Below are 19,165 nucleotides of genomic sequence, written 5' to 3' on the forward strand. Positions count from 1 at the left end.
AATCGGGGTTTAGTATCTCAGGAGATACCATAAGAACACATGAGCATTGTTAGTTAGAGAATATCTTTTTAGCATCAGGCACCTATTAGGAAGACCAACGTGTTCTCTACTTATTTTTACACATCATTTCTCTCGTGTGATTTTCTTTCTTTTTGCACAGATAGTTTATACACTTGTTCATATTCACACTTACTTTTACATAATAGACGCCTATTTTCTGAAATAGCTTACCAAATAACACAAGTTTCCCCATTGTTCGATACTCGGTTCTTACCGTTTTATACTACTTGTGCGATCCGGTGCACTTGTCAGAAGCCAAATAGTCATCCGCACCCTTTTTGCTATCCCGAGACAATCAAGTCCGATGGCACGCGGAGACAAATTATGGTCATCCGCACCCTTTTTGCTATCCAGAGACATGCAAGTCCAATGGCACGTGGAGACAATTTGTGATCAACCGCACCCTTTTTGCTATCTAGAGACATGCAAGTCCGATGGCACCCGGAAACAAATTATGGTCATCTACAGCCTTTTCGCCATACAGAGACAATCAAGTCTGATGGCACGTGGAGACAAATCATGGTCATTCGCAGCCTCCTTTGCCATCCTGGGACATGCAAGTCCAATGACACACAGACACAAATCATGGACATCCGCACCTTCACCATCCAGAGACAATCAAGTCCGATGGCACGCGGAGACAAATCATGGTCATCCACACCCTCCTTGGCCATCCAGAGACAATCAAGTCTGATGGCGTGCAGAGACAATTATGGTCAGTTACCTCTTTACTTTCGAAGATGACAATGTCTTCAAAAGGCGACACTGTCTTCATCTACATTTTGATGACGACAATGTCTTCAGTCATTGCATGCTTTCAAAAGGCAACAATGACCTTCATTTACATTTCGAAGACAACAATGTCTTTAGTCATTTCATGCTTTCAAAAGGCAATAATGACCCTCGTTTACATTTCGAAGATGACAATGTCTTCAGTCATTGCATGATTTCAAAAGGCAACAACGACCCTCATTTACATTTTGAAGACGACAATGTCTTCAGTCATTGCATGCTTTCAAAAGGCGAAAATGACCCTGATTTACATTTTGAAGATGACAATGTCTTCAGTCTTTGCATGCTTTCAAAAGGCGACAATCAAACAAGATAACTTAACCATTCATCAAACTAGAAATATAATACTTCATAGAATGTTATATAATCCAGAAAGTCATTCATAATAACCAAATAAAACTACTAATGCAGAGAAAAATAGTAATACTAGTAAGTGTTTTCTTAAGACCTAGCCAAATGCATGGCTTGAAATCAAAGTACTAATAATACTAGAAAATAATAAAATCTAAGATGATGATGGTGGTGGTGGTGGTGGTATATCAAAGCATGTGCGGATGTAAGTGACATCTCCTTCAACCTTGGTGATCCTTGAGTCCATCTCGTCAAATCGCATGTCCACTTGTTGTTCCAAAGCATCAAACCTTTCACCAACAAAGGTTTGAAGTCCATCAAACCTGTCCAAGATACTCTGAAGGAGAGAGGAATCCTCTCCTACGTGGCCTTCATCATCATGAGGTTGAGCACCCTTTTTTACCCAAGAGCCATCACGCTCTTTGTGATAACCAAAAGATGCAATCACAATAGCACCAATCAGAAAGGATCTCTTGATTGGAAAATAAGGTTCAGAATCAAGAGGGATGTTAAAGTGTTGAAGGAAAAGAGTGACTAGATATGGATATGGTAGAGGAGCATTTAATCGCAATGCCTTAAAATATGTGACTTGGGCACGAATTTTATGTAGAGAGTTTTGCTGGTCCAAAATGTCTTATCCTCTCAAAAGAAAATGAGAGAGATTCCAAGAGAACTTCATTGTCAAATGCTCTCTCAAAGAACTCTTGGGCAAACACTTGCACATCCATTAAGAGTTCATCCATGGATCTTCATTGTAATATTCTTCTCTTGAAGAGAGAATTCTTCTTTCATTCTTCTTATTCAATGAGATTGGTTAAGAGACTGTGAGTCTCTTGTTGTAAAGGATTCCTGAACACAAGGGATGGGTTGTCCCTGTGTGGTTCAGACTTTGTAAAGGATTTTACAAAGATAGTGGAAATCTCAAGTGGGTTGCTTGAGTACTGGACGTAGGCACGGGTTGTGGTCGAACCAGTATAAAACTGTGTTTGCATTCTCTCTTCCCTTATCTTATTTATTTTGTTGCAATCAATTGTGTCTTGCATGTTTAAAGAACATTGTTAAATTGATTGTTGTTGCTTCTTCTGCATTCTAAGCCTATCCCTCTTAAGATTATTGAGGTCACAAGGTCCAACACCACTAATCCAAGATCAAGTCCAAGATTCTCCACTAAGTGTGCTTAGGTGCCATGAGGCATATAAAGCATGAAGGACATGCACAAAGTGTGACTATATGATGTGGCAATCGGGTGTAGCAAGCAAATGCTCACCTCCCCCTCTAAAATTTAATTGGATTGTGCTTCTCCCAATTCAATTAAATTTATTTCTCAACACACACATCAAATATTCACTTAATGCATGTGAAATTACAAAACTACCCCTAACACAAAAACTAGTCTAGGTGCCCTAAAATACAAGGGCTGGAAAATCTTACATTTCTAGCGTACCCTACCTACATTATGGAGCCCTAAATACAAGGCCCAAATTAATGAAACCTTAATCTAATATGTACAAAGATAAGTGGACTCATACTTAGCCCATGGGCCCGAAATCTACCCTAAGGCTCATGAGAACCCTAGGGCCTTCTCTTGCATCTTGGGCCAAATCTTCTTGGAGTCTTCTATCCAATGCCCTTGGGGGGTAGGATTGCATCAGAGTCATTGTCATCCCATGCAATGTAAGCCTTCTTGGTCCTTCTTCCTTCATACCTTTTCTTATCACTCTTTTCAGGCCATTCCTCATTTGAGGGACAATTTGCTTTGATGTGACCAAGGTGGTTGCATTTGTAGCATCTAAGAATTTTAGAGTCTTCTTGAGATCTTCTTCCATTGTTGAAGTTTTGACGCCTCTCGATGCTTCTCTTCTTGACAAATTTTTTATACTTCTTCACAAAGTGTGAGAAGTCTTCTTCATCTTCTGATTCTTCTTCTTCATTTTCTTCTTGCATTAATGAGGAGGCTTTAAGTGCTATGCTTCTTTTCTTTTTGTCAGTTTCTTCATTTTGATTAAGTCGTTGGAGTTCCATTTCATGTTCCTGCAATTTGCCAAATAAAGTAGCAAGAGACATAGAGGAAAGATCTTTACTTTCAGAAATGGCAGTTACCTTGGGCTGCCATTCCCTACTTAAACATCTTAAAACTTTATTAATTAAATCTTCATCAGGGAAGATTTTTCCTAAGGAGGCAAGATGGTTGACTATGTGTGTAAATCTTTTCTGCATACTTTGGATGTTTTCAGTAGGGTTCATCCTAAACAATTCATATTCATGTGTAAGGGTGTAGATTCTACATCTTTTCACATCAGTGGTGCCTTCATGTGTAAGTTGGAGAGTATCCCACATCTCCTTTGCATTTGTGCAGTTTGACACTCTAAAATAATCATCTATTCCTAGGGCTGAAGTGATAATGTTTTTGGCTTTAAGATTATATTGGATTCTTCTTCTATCCTTTTCAGTCCACTTATCTCTAGGTTTTTGTGTTGTGGTACTAGTGCATATATCTACTTTGGTGGGTATGTAAGGTCCTAATTCTATTGCTTCCCAAATGTTTAAATCTATGGCTTCAATGAAATCTACATACGAGTTTTCCAATAGTGGTAACCCTGACCATTAAAGATAGGTGGCCTATGGATGGAATTTCCTTTAGAAAATAAAGAATTTGAAGAGGCCATGAATCTTGAAGTGGCTAAATTTTCTACAAGATACCTGCTCTGATACCACTTGTTGGATCAAGTGGCCTCAGAATAATTAAGAAGGGGGGGTTGAATTAATTATTAATGTACCTTGACTAATTAAAACTTATCCTTTTTAATGTTACTAGATTTAATTAGGCTTTACTATTAAGTTATGTAACTTAAACAAAAGTAAAGCGTAAAAGTAAAGTGCACAGCGGAAATTAAAAAGTGTAGGGAAGAAGAAAACAAACACAAGAATTTTATACTGGTTCGGCAACAAGCCGTGCATACATCCAGTCCCCAAGCAACCACCGGTTCTTTAAAGAAGCCATAATAGATAATCAATGGATAGTTGCTATGCAAGAAGAGTTAAATCAATTTGAGAAAAATAATGTTTGGGAACTAGTTGAGAAACCACATAACTACCCCCTAATAGGAACTAAGTGGGTATTTAGAAATAAACTAGATGAAAATGGTATAGTAATTAGAAATAAAGCTAGACTAGTTGCAAAAGGGTACAACCAAGAAGAAGGGATTGACTATGAAGAAACCTTTGCACCCATAGCTAGATTAGAAGCCATTAGGATGCTTTTAGCTTATGCATCTATTATGAACTTTAAACTATATCAAATGGATGTCAAGAGTGCCTTCTTAAATGGTCTAATCCAAGAGGAAGTATATGTAGAATAACCTCCCAGGTTTGAAGACTCACAAAAATTAGATCATGTCTATAGGTTAAAGAAAGCACTCTATGGGTTAAAACAAGCACCTAGGGCTTGGTATGAAAGATTAAGTAAATTCCTAATAGAAAAGAATTTCATTCGAGGAAAGGTAGATACCACCTTATTCATAAAGAAGAAGGATAATGATATCTTATTGGTACAAATTTATGATGATGATATAATCTTTGGATCTACTAATGAATCTTTGTGCAAGGAGTTTTCTATTGACATGCAAAGTGAGTTTGAGATGTCCATGATGGGTGAGTTAAACTACTTTCTTGGACTACAAATCAAACAAACAAATGATGGGATCTTTGTCAACCAAGCAAAATATTGTAAGGAACTCATCAAGAAATTCGAAATGGAGAACTCAAAACACTTGGCTACTCCTATGAGCATTGGTTGCTACCTTGATAAAGATGAGTCCGGTCAACCTGTTGATGAAAAACAATATAGAGGTATGATTGGATCTCTACTTTACTTATCTGCAAGTAGGCTAGATATTATGTTCAGTGTATGCATGTGTGCAAGATTTCAGTCAAATCCAAAGTTTTCACATTTATCTGCAGTAAAAAGGATCATAAGATATCTCTTAGGAACAATTAACTTAGGATTATGGTACCCAAAAAATTCTTTATGCAATTTAGTAGGATACTCAGATTCAGATTTTGCTGGATCCAAAATAGATAGGAAGAGCACTAGTGGCACATGTTAATTTATAGGATCTGCTCTTGTCTCTTGGCACAGCTAGAAGCAAAATAGAGTAGCATTATCCACAGCCGAAGCAGAATACATCTCTGCTGGTAGTTGTTGTGCACAGATTTTGTGGATGAAACAACAACTATCTGATTATGGGATTGTATTAGACCATATCCCCATAAAATGTGACAACACAAGTGCCATGAATATATCTAAGAACCCAGTTCTCCACTCTAGAACCAAGCACATAGAAATTAGGAATCATTTTCTTAGAGATCATGTCCTAAAAGGTGAGTGTATTCTAGAATTTGAAGATACCAAAAATCAACTCGCAGATATCTTCACAAAACCACTACTCATAGATTCCTTCTACACCATTAGAAGAGAATTAGGACTTCTAGATGCCAATGACTTAGACAAATGATTTGTTTTATGTTACGATTGTGAATGATATTTATTCTCTAAACATTGGATATGTTTTTAAGTATTTGGTACTTAGTTAATTATGACTATGTCGTTTGCATTTCTTTTTGGTTTTATTCATGTCTTGCTTCATGTCTGGTTTAGAATCTTTTATTTTTGTTTTACAAAATATGCTTTGTGTACGTTTTAAATTATGCATGCTTTACGCACTTTGGCCTTTCTGATGTTGCCAAAGGGGGAGAGAAAATGGGTATTTTAGAAATCAAGATATTATATTTTTTTAAAGCCTAAAACTAAGCATAAATTCAAAAAGAAAGGGGAGAAAGGGATGAGTGAACGGTAGAACAAAACTTGTATGCATTCTCCTGATTTCAGGATTGTCATCATCAAAAAGGAGGAGATTGTGGAAGCAATGCCTTCCAAGGTTATTTTGATGATGCCAAAGAATCAAGAGTTAAGCAAATTCTAGAGATTCAAAATTCAAGAATCAAGTTTCAAGAATCAAGATCCAAGGATAACTGAAGTGCCTAAGAAAAAGGGCCTAATAAAAATCAAGTTTCGGGTATGAAAGCTAAGTGCCTAAGAAAAAGGGCAAGTACGGGGAAGAAATGAATGAAAAAGTGAAGGTTATTCTATGGATGAATGCTCTCCTAGAACCTAAGCTTTTGAATCCTAGAAAAACCATGAATTGTTGGCAGCCTAACCCCATTACAAGCCTAGAAAGTCCTTCGGATTCATTTTTGTGTGTTCATTACTATATGTTAGGAGATGAAATGCAAAGGTTGGAACTTGTTTTGGTTGTTTATGATGGAATAAGCCTAAACACTTGAGCTTGAGTGAAATAATGACTGTGAGATTTTGGCTGATGATCCTTCCTTGATTTTTGTCATGCTTACTAGCTTATTTCAGCTGTGACTAATACTTGTGCTCTTATCTTTCACAAGCATGTTGTGTTTTAGCTAGACAACATTTTATTTTTATTATTTTCTTTTTTTTCTTCCTTCTTTTTTCTTTTCTTGCTTGCTCTCTTTTTTTCTTTTCCTTTTTTCCTTTTTTTTCTTTTTTAAGTTATTATCATTTGTTGATTTTCTCTCCCCTTTCCTCTTTTTCTCTCTAAAATGATCATGCGGATGGGGGCGCACACTACCTACTTATGTCTAACTGTAAGGTAAACGAAAAGAACGCACGAAATGGTAAGTCGCAAAAACGGAGACAAAATAACTAAGAGCTATAACACCAAAAAAAATAATAACAGCAACGTCAGTAACCATATAGACAAAAATAGAAAATAGTAATGTCAACAACAATATAAACAATAACAAAAACATCGACAGCAAACTAACAAAGGACAGTAATGTCAATAAAAAGTGTGGTGACCTCGGTCACGTGGCTCCGCTTCCTCCTAAGAAACCGAGCAAGTCCGTCATCTCCTCATCCATACGGGCCTCCTCTGCATCGCCGGGGGATCCTACAGGTGCCTCCCCTGCCTGGGCCTCGGGCCAATCTCCGGGCCATGCGACCTCAGCCCTAAACTGCTCTAGAGTAGGGCACGCAAAAGGAGCGAAACCCTACCCCTGCTGACTGAGGCTGAACCGGTAGAGACACTCATGTATCTGTACCTGCCCTCGGTGGTTGGTCACCTGCTGGCGAACCAAGAGCTGTAGATAACGCTCCATGCCTAGTGACCCAGCGGGATCGGCCTGATGAGGTGGTGACGGTGCGTCTGCGCCCTGAGGTGCATCACCCTACGCCTGCCTAGGCGTGCAATACTTGATCAATGCCGGAAACCCCAGGGCCCTGTTAGACTTATCCAGGTCTAGAGGGTGCCTGGTGGGGGGCATACTTGCAAACAAATAGATGGCATCAGCAATCAACTGAGCCACGTGGACGCTCATCCATGTCAACATGGCATACACCAGCTGACACTTCGGTAGAGGGAGATCGGAGTTATGATCACTAGGCAAGACATTGCTGAGCAGCAGTGTCATCCATATCTGGGTCAAGGTGGTCATGCTGGTGCGCATGATCTGCACCCGCCTCCCTGCAGTGGTCCAGACGAAATCCTGCCCTGGTATGCATAATAGTTGGGCAATGGCCTCCTCGTCGAACCCGTCGGCCCTGTTTCTCCTCTGACTGAACTCGCACTCCCGGCCTTCCTCCAACACTAGCGGGTCACCCAGGAACTGGCTGAGGGCATCTGCGTCAAAAGGAATCCACTGACCCCTCACCCATGAACGCATGTCTCATACTCCCTCCTCTGTGGGCCAAGCATTAGCATAAAACTCCAGGACTACCTCAGGGTCAAACTTAGCCATGGGAGTAACCAGCGACGTCCAATGTCTGCGAGCTATCTCCTCCTGAAAATCTGTGTACTTATCGTCCCTGAGCTAGACGCGTCTCTCTCTGTGGAATGACCATCCTTTGATGGCCTCGAAGCGTTGCTGGTGCTCGGCGCTCCGGAAACGGTGGCTATCAAACTCGGGGGCGGCACTGGTCCCTTCAACTACGACGTCTCTCCTAAACCTCTTCGCGGAAAGCTTTTTCGGAGCCATTTCCTGCGAGGACAAACATTTGGAAAGTTAATTTACATGGAAATGCTATTTTAAAGCAAAAATGGCATACTAATCTTTTCGACTTAGAACAAACTTGTGCACACATTTCCCTAAAGAAGAACATTTATGAACGTGCATACGTGCAAAATATCCTGCTATCTATATCAATATACAAGGATATTCAAAACATTCTAGCTACCACACATATTCTTTTGAAAAGAATTCATATATGCATGCTCAAGGTATTGTGCCAAAATCACACACGTTCGTATTCAAAGTATTTTGCTACCAAAAATTACATACACACATTTGAAGTATTAACATACAAATTAATACAGGTTTTTTTGTTGTTTCATTCACATTTATTTATACATATATGCACATTGGAGAGCCAATTTCATGTCATGCACACACTTGCATTTATTTGAAAAGGAATTTCCATGCCATCTATCTACCCTTTGAAAGGCAATTCCACATCATATGTTCATTTTGGGAAGCATTCTCGTGCCACATTCAAACATGTGTACATTCATAAAGCGCTTAACCACCTATTCAAAATATACACGTTTTATTTGAAGGGTATTTGTCTCTTTCTACCTATTCTATATGTACATGGTGAATAACATTCTCAAACAAACTAGGCAAACATCATGGTGCAGCCCCAAAAATCAGCCGTTGGCCTAAAGGGAAATCCCTATCACAATGCCTTCATTTTTATGCCTTCTTGCACTCAAAAACAAAGGCTTGGATTCCTAGGTATAAGTGCTTAATTTGGGCACTTATTTTAACCTCCACATGTTGTCCCTATACACACAAATCAGCCCCACAATCCAAAGTTCACAAAACCATGCCTAAATGTCATTGAGGCATTTCACCGAGCACTTGGTGGGCACATGTTTAGGCATGAATAGCAAGGGAATGGGGGCAATATGGCATGCCCCATTATTTTAGAACACAACCTAGGCCTAAGGCCATCCCCTAAAACCCCTCAATTCAACAAAAACAAGCAACAATTCAAGGATAAATCCCTCACGTTTTTTAGCAAATACATGCAACTTAGAGCACCAAAATACATCAATGGAAAGCTAGAGAGCCCAAGAATGAGGTACTTACCTGTTGGAGATGAATAATAGCACAGAATGGAATCAAAAATGCGGAGAAATGGTGACCTAAGGCTGGAAAACCAAGGAATCCCATGAGCCTTCGTTTTTTGAATGAGGGGGGAGAGTTTTTGGGTGAAGAAACTTCCCCCTCCCCCCTTTTAACCATTTTCGTGCAGGGGGTGCTCGCCCAGGCGAGCTAACCTGCATTTTTTTTTTAGGGAAGACATAAGTATGGCTCTCTACGGGTCGGAGTTTGCTTACTTGAACCCCCTTAGGGTAGATTAGGCATCCAATATTTACTTTAAAGACACAACAGTAATAACTACTGGGAATTTAAAAGATACTAGGCTGCCTCCTAGCGGCGCTTTCCGTTTGTCCAGAGCTGGGCAAGGGACGACGATCTATCGGTCATGACCCTAGTCTCTACTTGCGTCTGTCCCTAAGTACCTGAAAGTAGGAAACGACATCGCGCATCAAACTGTGGTGGCGTTACCGTTTTACCTTGATCGGTTTCTGCCTTTAGTCCCATCCCGACATTTGACCACTACCTAAGACGATTCTGCTCCTGTCATAAGATAACAAAATATGCATGCGTATGCGTATGCATGAGCGTTTTCAAATGAAATAATCCTTTTAGTGAAAGCTGATCAGGTTTAGTTTTAATTAAGCGCTTGGGGCATCCCATGGTTTGAGCGAATAGGCTCAGTGTTATCACAAACCGCACATGGTTTAAAGCACAAAGTGAGGGCTGAAGCCTCAATCCCATGTTCTCTTCTTTTAAAAGACTGTGACGAGAAAATTATAGTGGACAAGAATCCCTGGGGGAAACCAAGAAGAACAAAAAATAAAAGAACATGTAGCAATTTCCTCAATTGCCCCAGATCCTAAGCGTAGTATCGCTTGACAACATCGAAGTTCACGGGTGATGGTAGCTCCTCGCCATCCATGTTGGTGAGCACTAGAGCACCTCCGGAAAAAGCCTTTTTCACAACGAAAGGCCCTTCGTAGTTCGGGGCCCACTTCCCCCGATTATCTTTAACAGCGTGGGATATCTTTTTCAGCACAAGGTCCCCCTCATGGAACTTGCACGAGCGCACCTTCTTGTTGAACGTGTTCTTCATTCTTTGTTGATACAGGCGCCCATGGCTCATGGCCGTCAAGCGCTTACCTTCAATAAGGTTGAGTTGGTCATAGCGTGTTTGAGCCCACTCTGATTCTACTAAGCCTGATTTGGCTAGTATCCTCTGGGAAGGAACCTCTACCTCAAACGGGAGTACGGTGTTGCCCCAGTAGAAGTTCGTACCGAAGTTCGGTATCCATGCAGGGCAAAAGGCAGCATATCATGCCAATCTTTGTACGACACTATCATCTTCTGAATAATTTTCTTAATATTCTTATTGGTTGCTTCCACGGCTCTGTTCATCTTTGGTCGGTAGGGCGTGGAATTGTGATGCTGGATTTTGAAATCCACGCACATTTCCTGCATCATTTTGTTATTCAGATTGGTGCCATTGCCAATAATGATCTTCCTAGGGAAGCCGTACCGACAAATCAGCTCCCTCTTTATGAATCTGACCACCACGCTCCTCGTGACATTGGTGTAGGAAGCCGCTTCGACCCATTTGGTGAAATAATCTATTGCCACGAGAATGAAGCGATGACTATTCGAAGCCTTGGGTTCGATGGCCCCTATGACATCTATCCCCCACATGGAAAAAGGCCAAGGGGCAGACATGACATTCAGAGGATGTGGCAGAGCATTGACATTGTCCGCGAACGCTTGACATTTATGGCATTTCCTTACATGGGTGCAGCAATCACTTTCCATGGTGAGCCAGTAATAACCTGCTCTCAGGATCTTCCTGGCCATAGCATGCCCATTGGCATGTGTTCCAAATGAACCCTCGTGGACTTCCTCGATTATGTGTTTCGCCTCTTTGGCACCCACGCATCGCAGGATGGTCATGTCATGGTTTCTCTTATATAGTATGCTCCCGCTCATTAAGAAAGCAATTGCCAATCTCCTCAATGTCTTTTTGTCGTTGTGGGAAGCCTCCGGTGGGTACTCTTTGCTTTCGACGTATCGCTTGATATCGAAATACCAAGGCTTACCGTCCCGCTCCTCTTCCACCTGACAATAATGTGTGAGTCTGCCTCGACACCAGAACTCAATGTACGGTGTTAGCTGGAACATGGACGCCAAAGTGGCAAGCGCATCCGCCATCTGGTTTTCCTCTCGGGGAACGTGATGGAAGGAGATCTCATCAAAGGAACCAGCCAACTCCTTGATATAGGCTTGATAGGGTATTAACTTGGGGTCTCTAGTTTCCCATTCCCCTCTCAGCTGGTGAATCACCAGTGCTGAGTCCCCGTACACCTTCAGTGGCTTGACATTGGAGTCAATCGCCGCTTGGACGGCCAGGGCACACGCTTCATACTCAGCCATATTGTTGGTGGAGTCAAACCCCAGCCTGGCTGTGAAAGGTATACATTGATTGTCCGGGGAGACCAATACTGCTCCAATGCCATGGCCTAGAACGTTTGACGCTCCATCAAACCACATGGTCCACTTGTCCCGGTCTTCGTCTAGCTTTTCCTCAAACAAGGCCATGATGCCCTCATCCGGGAATTCGGGATGCATGGGTTGATAGTCGTTGAGAGGATGCTGAGCCAAATAATCTGCCAAGACGCTTCCTTGTATCGCCTTTTGGGTGACGTAGACTATGTCGAACTTGGATAGCAAAACTTGCCACTTGGCGATCTGCCCTGTGAGAGCAGGCTTCTCAAAGATGTACTTAACCGGGTCCATCTTGGATATCAACCAGGTGGTATGGCTCAGCATGTATTGTCTTAGACGGTGGGACGCCTAGACTAAACCACAACACGTTCTTTCAAGCAGGGAGTAGTTCATTTCACAGGCCGTGAACTTATTACTCAAGTAGTAGACAGCGCGCTCTCTCTTCCCGGATTCGTCATGTTGCCCCAGCTTACATCCCATCGACTCGTCCAAAATCGTCATATACAAGATGAGAGGCCTTCCGGGTATCGGCGGCATGAGCACAGGAGGGTTCATGAGACACTGTTTGATCCTTCCAAACGCCTCTTAACAATCCTCATTCTAGCGGACGGATTGGTTTTTGCGTAAGAGTTTGAACAACGACTCACAAATAGCGGTGAGCTGTGATATAAATCTGGCAATATAATTCAAACGTCCCAGGAAATCTCAGACCTGCCTCTCGGTACTGGGTTCCGACATCTCAAGGATGGCTTTCACTTTTTCAGGGTCCACCTCTATCCCTTTATGGCTCACGATGAAACCTAGCAATTTCCCTGATTTGACCCCAAAGGTGCACTTAGCGGGGTTTAACCTCAATTGATACTTCCAAAACCTTTTGAACAACTTCCGCAGGTTGACAAGGTGTTCCTCCTCAGTCTTAGACTTTGCAATTATGTCGTCTACATAGACTTCGATTTCTCGGTGCATCATATCATGGAACAAAGCCACCATAGCCCGTTGATAAGTTGCCCCAACATTCTTGAGTCTAAAGGACATCACTTTATAATAGAACGTCCCCCACAGGGTGACGAAGGTAGTCTTTTCCATATCCTCCGGCGCCATTTTTATCTGATTGTAACCGGAGAACCCATCCATGAAGGAAAACAAAGCGAAATTGGCCATATTATCCACGAGGATATCGATGTGCGGCAGAGGAAAATTGTCTTTGGGACTAGCTCGATTCAGGTCCCGATAATCCACACACATTCGCACTTTCCCATCCATCTTAGGGACTGGTACAATGTTGGCAACCCATTCTGGGTAATGAGCGACAGCAAAAAAACCAATGTCAAATTGTTTCTTTACCTCTTCTTTTATTTTCAAGGATGTCTCGGGCTTCATCCTCCTTAGTTTTTGTTTTACCAGGGAACACTCAGGATTTAGAGGTAATCTGTGTTGTACGATATCAGAACTCAAACCAGGCATATCTTGGTACTACCAAGCAAAGATGTCTTGGTAGTCTTTTAGCAGGGCTGTCAATTCTTCACGGATGGCTGCGGTCATACCCGTGCCTATCTTTACTTCCTTTTTCCCATTGCCGGTTCCTAAGTCCACTATTTTCGTCTCTTCTTAATGAGGCCCCATCTCTTGGTCCTCATGGGCGACTATCTTCTCCAACTCTGGGGGAAGTCCCACATCTTCGTCCTCTTCACTCTCTGTCTGATCCATTTCTTCCTTGAAATCGATGGTCGGGTCCCAGGTATTAGTACCTTGGAGGGACTCGTGGTTGGATCTGGCGTTTTAAACGTAAAGAAATAAACATGCAAATGGATGAGAATGTGTAGAGACGTAAGAACAGATGAAGAAAGATCTTTGTATTATAAATTCAGGAACAAAAGACATAAAGCCTTAACAAAAGGAAACTCTAAATCCTAGTCCCAACCGTAGAGTTTAAAAGCCACAAAGGGTTACATTATGCTTGTAGCGTAAATGTCTGGGCGCTCCTCCACTCGCCAATTTCCTAGTCAAAAACTAGGAGGGCATGGTCATACCAAATCCAACCCACTCGGAGAATCATCTTCTTATATCGCAACGACTTGGCCTTCGTGTTTGTCATACCCTAATTTCGTTCGGGGACCATTGTTTGATGGCATGCACCCTTTGCTTGACCGCTTCGAGGTACTTGGCACCCATTGTTGCACAATATGTGAAGTTCCCTAACGTGCCAGAAGTCAAAAGAGAGCATTGTTGCACGATTCGTGAAGTTCCGTAACATGCCGGAAATCAAAAGGAAGCATTTTTACACAATCCGTAAGGTTTCATAATATTCCAAAAGCCAAAAAAGGGATGATTACGTAATCCGTAAGGTTCCATAAAAATACGAAAGGAAAACAAGTTTCGTTACGAAATTCGTAAAGTTCCGTAATGTTACGGAAAAAGAATCAACAAAAGAAAGGCAGGGGTGTATTTAGTAAATAGGGGGTGCAAATAGCAACCAGGCCCACTTGGGCCTTCCAGGAAGTTCCTCCAGAAGGTGGTGCCTTTTGGAGGAAGCAACCTATCTCGCCTGGGCGAGCTGGGTGGCAAGCTTCTCCGTCTTTTCCCTATAAATAGGGAGCAAAGGGAAGAATAAAGACGTTCAACCTTCCTGGTATCTGAGGATCACTTGAAATTAGTGAAAAAAAATCGTTTCCGTGAAGAAAATCCAAGCCGAGGCGCTTCCGTAACGCGTCTGAAACGTTTCCGTGGGTGATTCCGTGAAGATTTTCCGCCATCTATCGTTCGTTCTTCATCGTTCTTCGTCGTCCTGCGGTCTTCAACCGATAAGTTCCCGAAATCGAACTTTTCAATTCATTCTATGTACCCTTGGTGGTTCCCACTTGTTTCGCGTACTTTTATTTTCATTTCATTTACTTTCTGTATCCCCTTTTGACGTGCTTTAGTCATTTATTTAAGTCATTTTCTCGCCTAATCAAAAAATAAAATAAATTTCCACCGATCATTTAAATTGTAACATTTGTTAATTTCTGTTAAAATGAAATCCGACCGTTCGGTCATGCCGTAATCACGTTGGAAACCAAAAAAGAGGTAAAATAATAATATAATAATCAAAAGATATTTTTTAGTAAAATAAAACAAAAAAATCAATCGGACGTTTCTCTTTGGGATTTTTCTTTCTTAATTGAATTGACTAATAACTAAAGTGAAACTAAGGCTAAAATCAACTCACAAAATCAAGCTTTGTCCGCAAAAATCACTAAAAAAAAATTTTTACGGTCCAACGCCTTAAACGGTCCTCTTTGCTTTTTTATCAGTTAACATGGACCGTTCGAAAGCGTAAAATCAACACATCACTGCCTTTTGAAAGAACTACGTAGGTCTAATTTCCTCTTCGATGGAGGGTACGTAGGAGCAAGAGCCCCGCTTTTGTCGACCTCAAAAATAAAAAAGAAATAAAAGTTTAGATACATAATTTCACACAATTCTAATCTAAGGCTGTTGTCCTTTGGGACAAACGTGAGAGGTGCTAATACCTTCCTCAAACGTAAAGATAACTCCCGAATCTGGAATATTCTTCATGACCGATTTCCTTAGGTTTTTCTAACGTTTTTCCTTTCAATAAACGTTGGTGGCGACTCCGCGCATTTTCCTCCTATGGAAGACGCACCTGTGAGCCTCGCCTTGCTCACCCGCAAAAGGGTAGGTTGCGACAGTTGGCGACTCCACTGGGGATTGTTTTTGTGAGTTAGGCCTATTTTAGGAAAGTGTGGAATTATGAAACTTTGTGTGTGCGTTTTTTTTTTCTTGAACTGTGTAAAAATAATGAATGTTGTATTTTCCATATTTTTACACCGCATTCTAAGCACCCACGAGTTTGAGTAAAAAAGGGGGCCCTATACCCGGGTTCATGGAAATCTAAGGAGTGGAGGTGGATCTATGGTCATGCTAGGTCTCCGACTTACTTGATAATAGTGAAACCTCGTCTAGAGCTTTCTCTCTTTAAAATCTGTTGTCGCTGGTATTCCATACCGCCGCAATATTATTATCTTGAGTGATGATATCTCTAGAAAACAGCCATGTGAGATATGGATTGTTGGGAGTAGTTATTAGAGACCCCTAGATATTATCCTATAGGTTCCCAAATAGGGGCATGGAGCAAGCACGCTCTATACCATTTGTTCTCATGCATTCTTCTGAGGATAGCTCATAAATTATAGTTTTGTTGTATATCTAGTGATATCTTATCTCTCTAGAGTAACGCGTCACTTTTTAATGCATACGTTGGGGCGCCACAATGCCTAGAGCGTAGTATTAAAAAGATGGATCTTTTTCGGTCTCGTATATGTAAATTACCACTTGTTTTTCTTCTTTTCGTTTCATGCATGTGCATTGCATCATTCATATCAGAGCCTTGATTCACCCCTTTTTAGGTAAATGATGGGGACCAATCAAATCGGAAAAAGATTCTATCAAGTCAAGATTAAGGGCCTAGATGTCACCAGCCTTAAGGAGTTAGGGCAGTTGATGGGTCAGCTCCTACGGCAAGCTTTTCACAAAGCTTACGGTAAAATCTGGGAGCTAGCCATGGTAGAAGTCTCCACAGAGGCCATTGCCTCCCTCGCCCAGTATTATGATCAGCCGTTGAGATGTTTTACCTTTGGGGACTTCCAGCTGTCACCCATGGTGGAAGAATTTGAAGAGATCCTAGGATGTCCTCTAGGGGGAAGGAGACCATACCTCTTCTCAGGATTCTATCGATAAAAGCCCACGTGCAAGGTTTAGATTGGCTCCCGAGTTTGAGAACCGCTAAAAGGGAGGAAGTTGAGGCACCGGAGGAAGACGAAGAGGTGTAGGCCCTTAGGGCAGAACTCGAGCAAGCCCAAACAATCAAAGAAAGGTTCAAATTAGCAGCTCTAAAAATCCGAAAGAAGAATGCTGAACTAAGAGATATAAATATAGCTACCACCAAGGCCTTGGAACAAGAGACCAAGAGGGTTCGTAGGGAAGAGCACGGCAGGGACAAGTTCCGAGGGGCTCTGTGGGGCAGCAACAGCGAGCTTAAGCGCCGGAGAGAGGAAAGAGACCAATCACGAGTACATAGCATGGTCTTCAAAGAGGAGTTAGCTACTTGCTCAAGATCCAAGAAGAGTTTGGCCCAACACTTAGAAGCCACGGAGCAAAGCATGCTAGCTATAATAGGGCAGTACAAAGAAGAGTTAAACCAGTCTTTGACCCATGAGCAAAAGCTAGTAGAGGACTTCGCACAAGCATACGCCGAGAAGGAAGCAAGAGGGAGGGTGATTGATGCATTGCATCAAGAAGCGACCATGTCGATGGATAGGTTCGCCTTGACCTTAAATGGAAGTCAAGACCTCCCGTGACTACTAGCGAAAGCAAGGGCCATGGCTGAAGTGTGTTTAGCCCCAGGGGAAATTCACGGGCTAATCAATTACTGTCAACCCATGATAGATTTAATGGCCCATATTATTAGAAACCGTTAGGTTCTGTTGTAACATTTTTGTAAAATCTTGGCTAGATGAAAGCTTTTGTTCCTTTTTATAAAAAGAGAAGTTCTGAAACTCATCACGTTGTCTAAAAAGGCCTTGAGGTGGATCTAAGTGCTCTGATCATTCATTAGCATATTCATGATTTGGTGGCATGCTCACCACTATTTGTTTCTTTAGGAAACTCACCATAACTAAAAAAGCGCAAAGGCACCCTATAACACCCGATCCAAAAGTAAGAGGGAGTGCAAGAACAGATGAAGGCCGACATGTTGGCTTTAAAAGATCAGATGGCTTCTATCACGGAAGCCATGCTAAAAATTCAAAAATCAATAGAAGACAATGCTACGGTGGACGCTTCCAATACAGCTAAGGAAGCGGAACCGGTGCTACAGCCCGCAATGAACTTGGGCTGAGACAGAAGCGCGACAGGTTTCAATCGGAGGTATAGTCCTCAAGCCTACCCTTATAGTTTGCCTCTAGACTTCACTCCCTGTACCACTCCAGACAATTTGAGCCAATCCCCTACCATCGAGGGGAAGCTCCCTCCTCTTGCTGACTATCCTCTGCAGGAAGATGATGAAAGAGATGCCCATTTAGGCCCTCTACTTCCCCCAAGGGAACCGGCCCCCCATGAGTTGCCCCAACCAAACATAATCTGCCATGCCCCGTCTCAATCCGCACCCGTTAAGGAACTCGTTCCCATTTCAAAAGACAAGGGAAAGATCGATCTGCTTGAAGAGAGGTTGAGAGCGGTGGAAGGCCTCGGCAACTATCCTTTCTCGGATTTAGCTGATCTGTGTCTGGTACCTGCATCATCATTCCTCCCAAGTTTAAGGTACCAGATTTCGATAAATACAAAGGGACGACGTGTCCAAAGAGTCATCTTCGGATGTATTGTCGAAGGATGGGGGCATATTCCATGGATGAAAAGTTGTTAATGCACTTCTTTCAAGACAACTTAGCCAGAGCAACAATGGCATGGTACACAAATCTGGAAGCCTCTCAAGTCCAGTCGTGGAAAGACTTGGCAACTGCTTTCATTAGGCAGTACCAATACAACACAGATATAGCTCCCGATCGGAACCAACTTCAGAGCATGAGCAAACAGGAACATGAGTCCATCAAGGAATATGCTCAAAGGTGGAGAGATCTAGCAGTCCAAGTCATCCCACCTATGACTGAGAGGGAAATGATCACGATTATGGTAGATACACTGCCTACATTCTACTAGGAGAAGCTGATAGGATATATGCCGGCCAACTTTGCAGACCTCGTCTTCGCCGGAGAAAGAATCGAGTCCAGACTGAGGAAAGGCAAGTTTGAATACGCCTCCAATGCTGGCCCCAACAGCAATAGAAGAGCCCCAGTGGTGGGCACATGGAAAAAGGAAGGGGATACCCACGCGGTCACCACCGCCCCAACGTGGATGAAAACGCCCCAAAATGCTCAAAACTCATACCAACACAACCACCCGAACTTTTCGATCCGAGTCAGAAGTTTCCTCCCAACTCAAGTAGAAGGGTCTGCCACAACAGAAAAAACACCTACACAACACGCGGCTCCAGCCACACCCCGGCCAGCCAATAATACGACTCCTAGCACGAGTTATGACAATCCACGACGCTCCCCGAGAGACTAGTTCTCTCCTATTCCCATGGCGTATTCCGAGTTATGGCTCTCATTATTGGAAAACCATTTGGTGGTGGCCATACCCGGGAAGGTCTTCCAGTCACCATACCCCAAGTGGTACAACTCAAATGCCACGTGCGCATACCATAGTGGAGCCCCTG

The sequence above is a fragment of the Glycine max genome, chromosome 7 (genome assembly GCF_000004515.6).
Source record: "Glycine max cultivar Williams 82 chromosome 7, Glycine_max_v4.0, whole genome shotgun sequence".
Taxonomy (NCBI): Eukaryota; Viridiplantae; Streptophyta; class Magnoliopsida; order Fabales; family Fabaceae; genus Glycine; species Glycine max.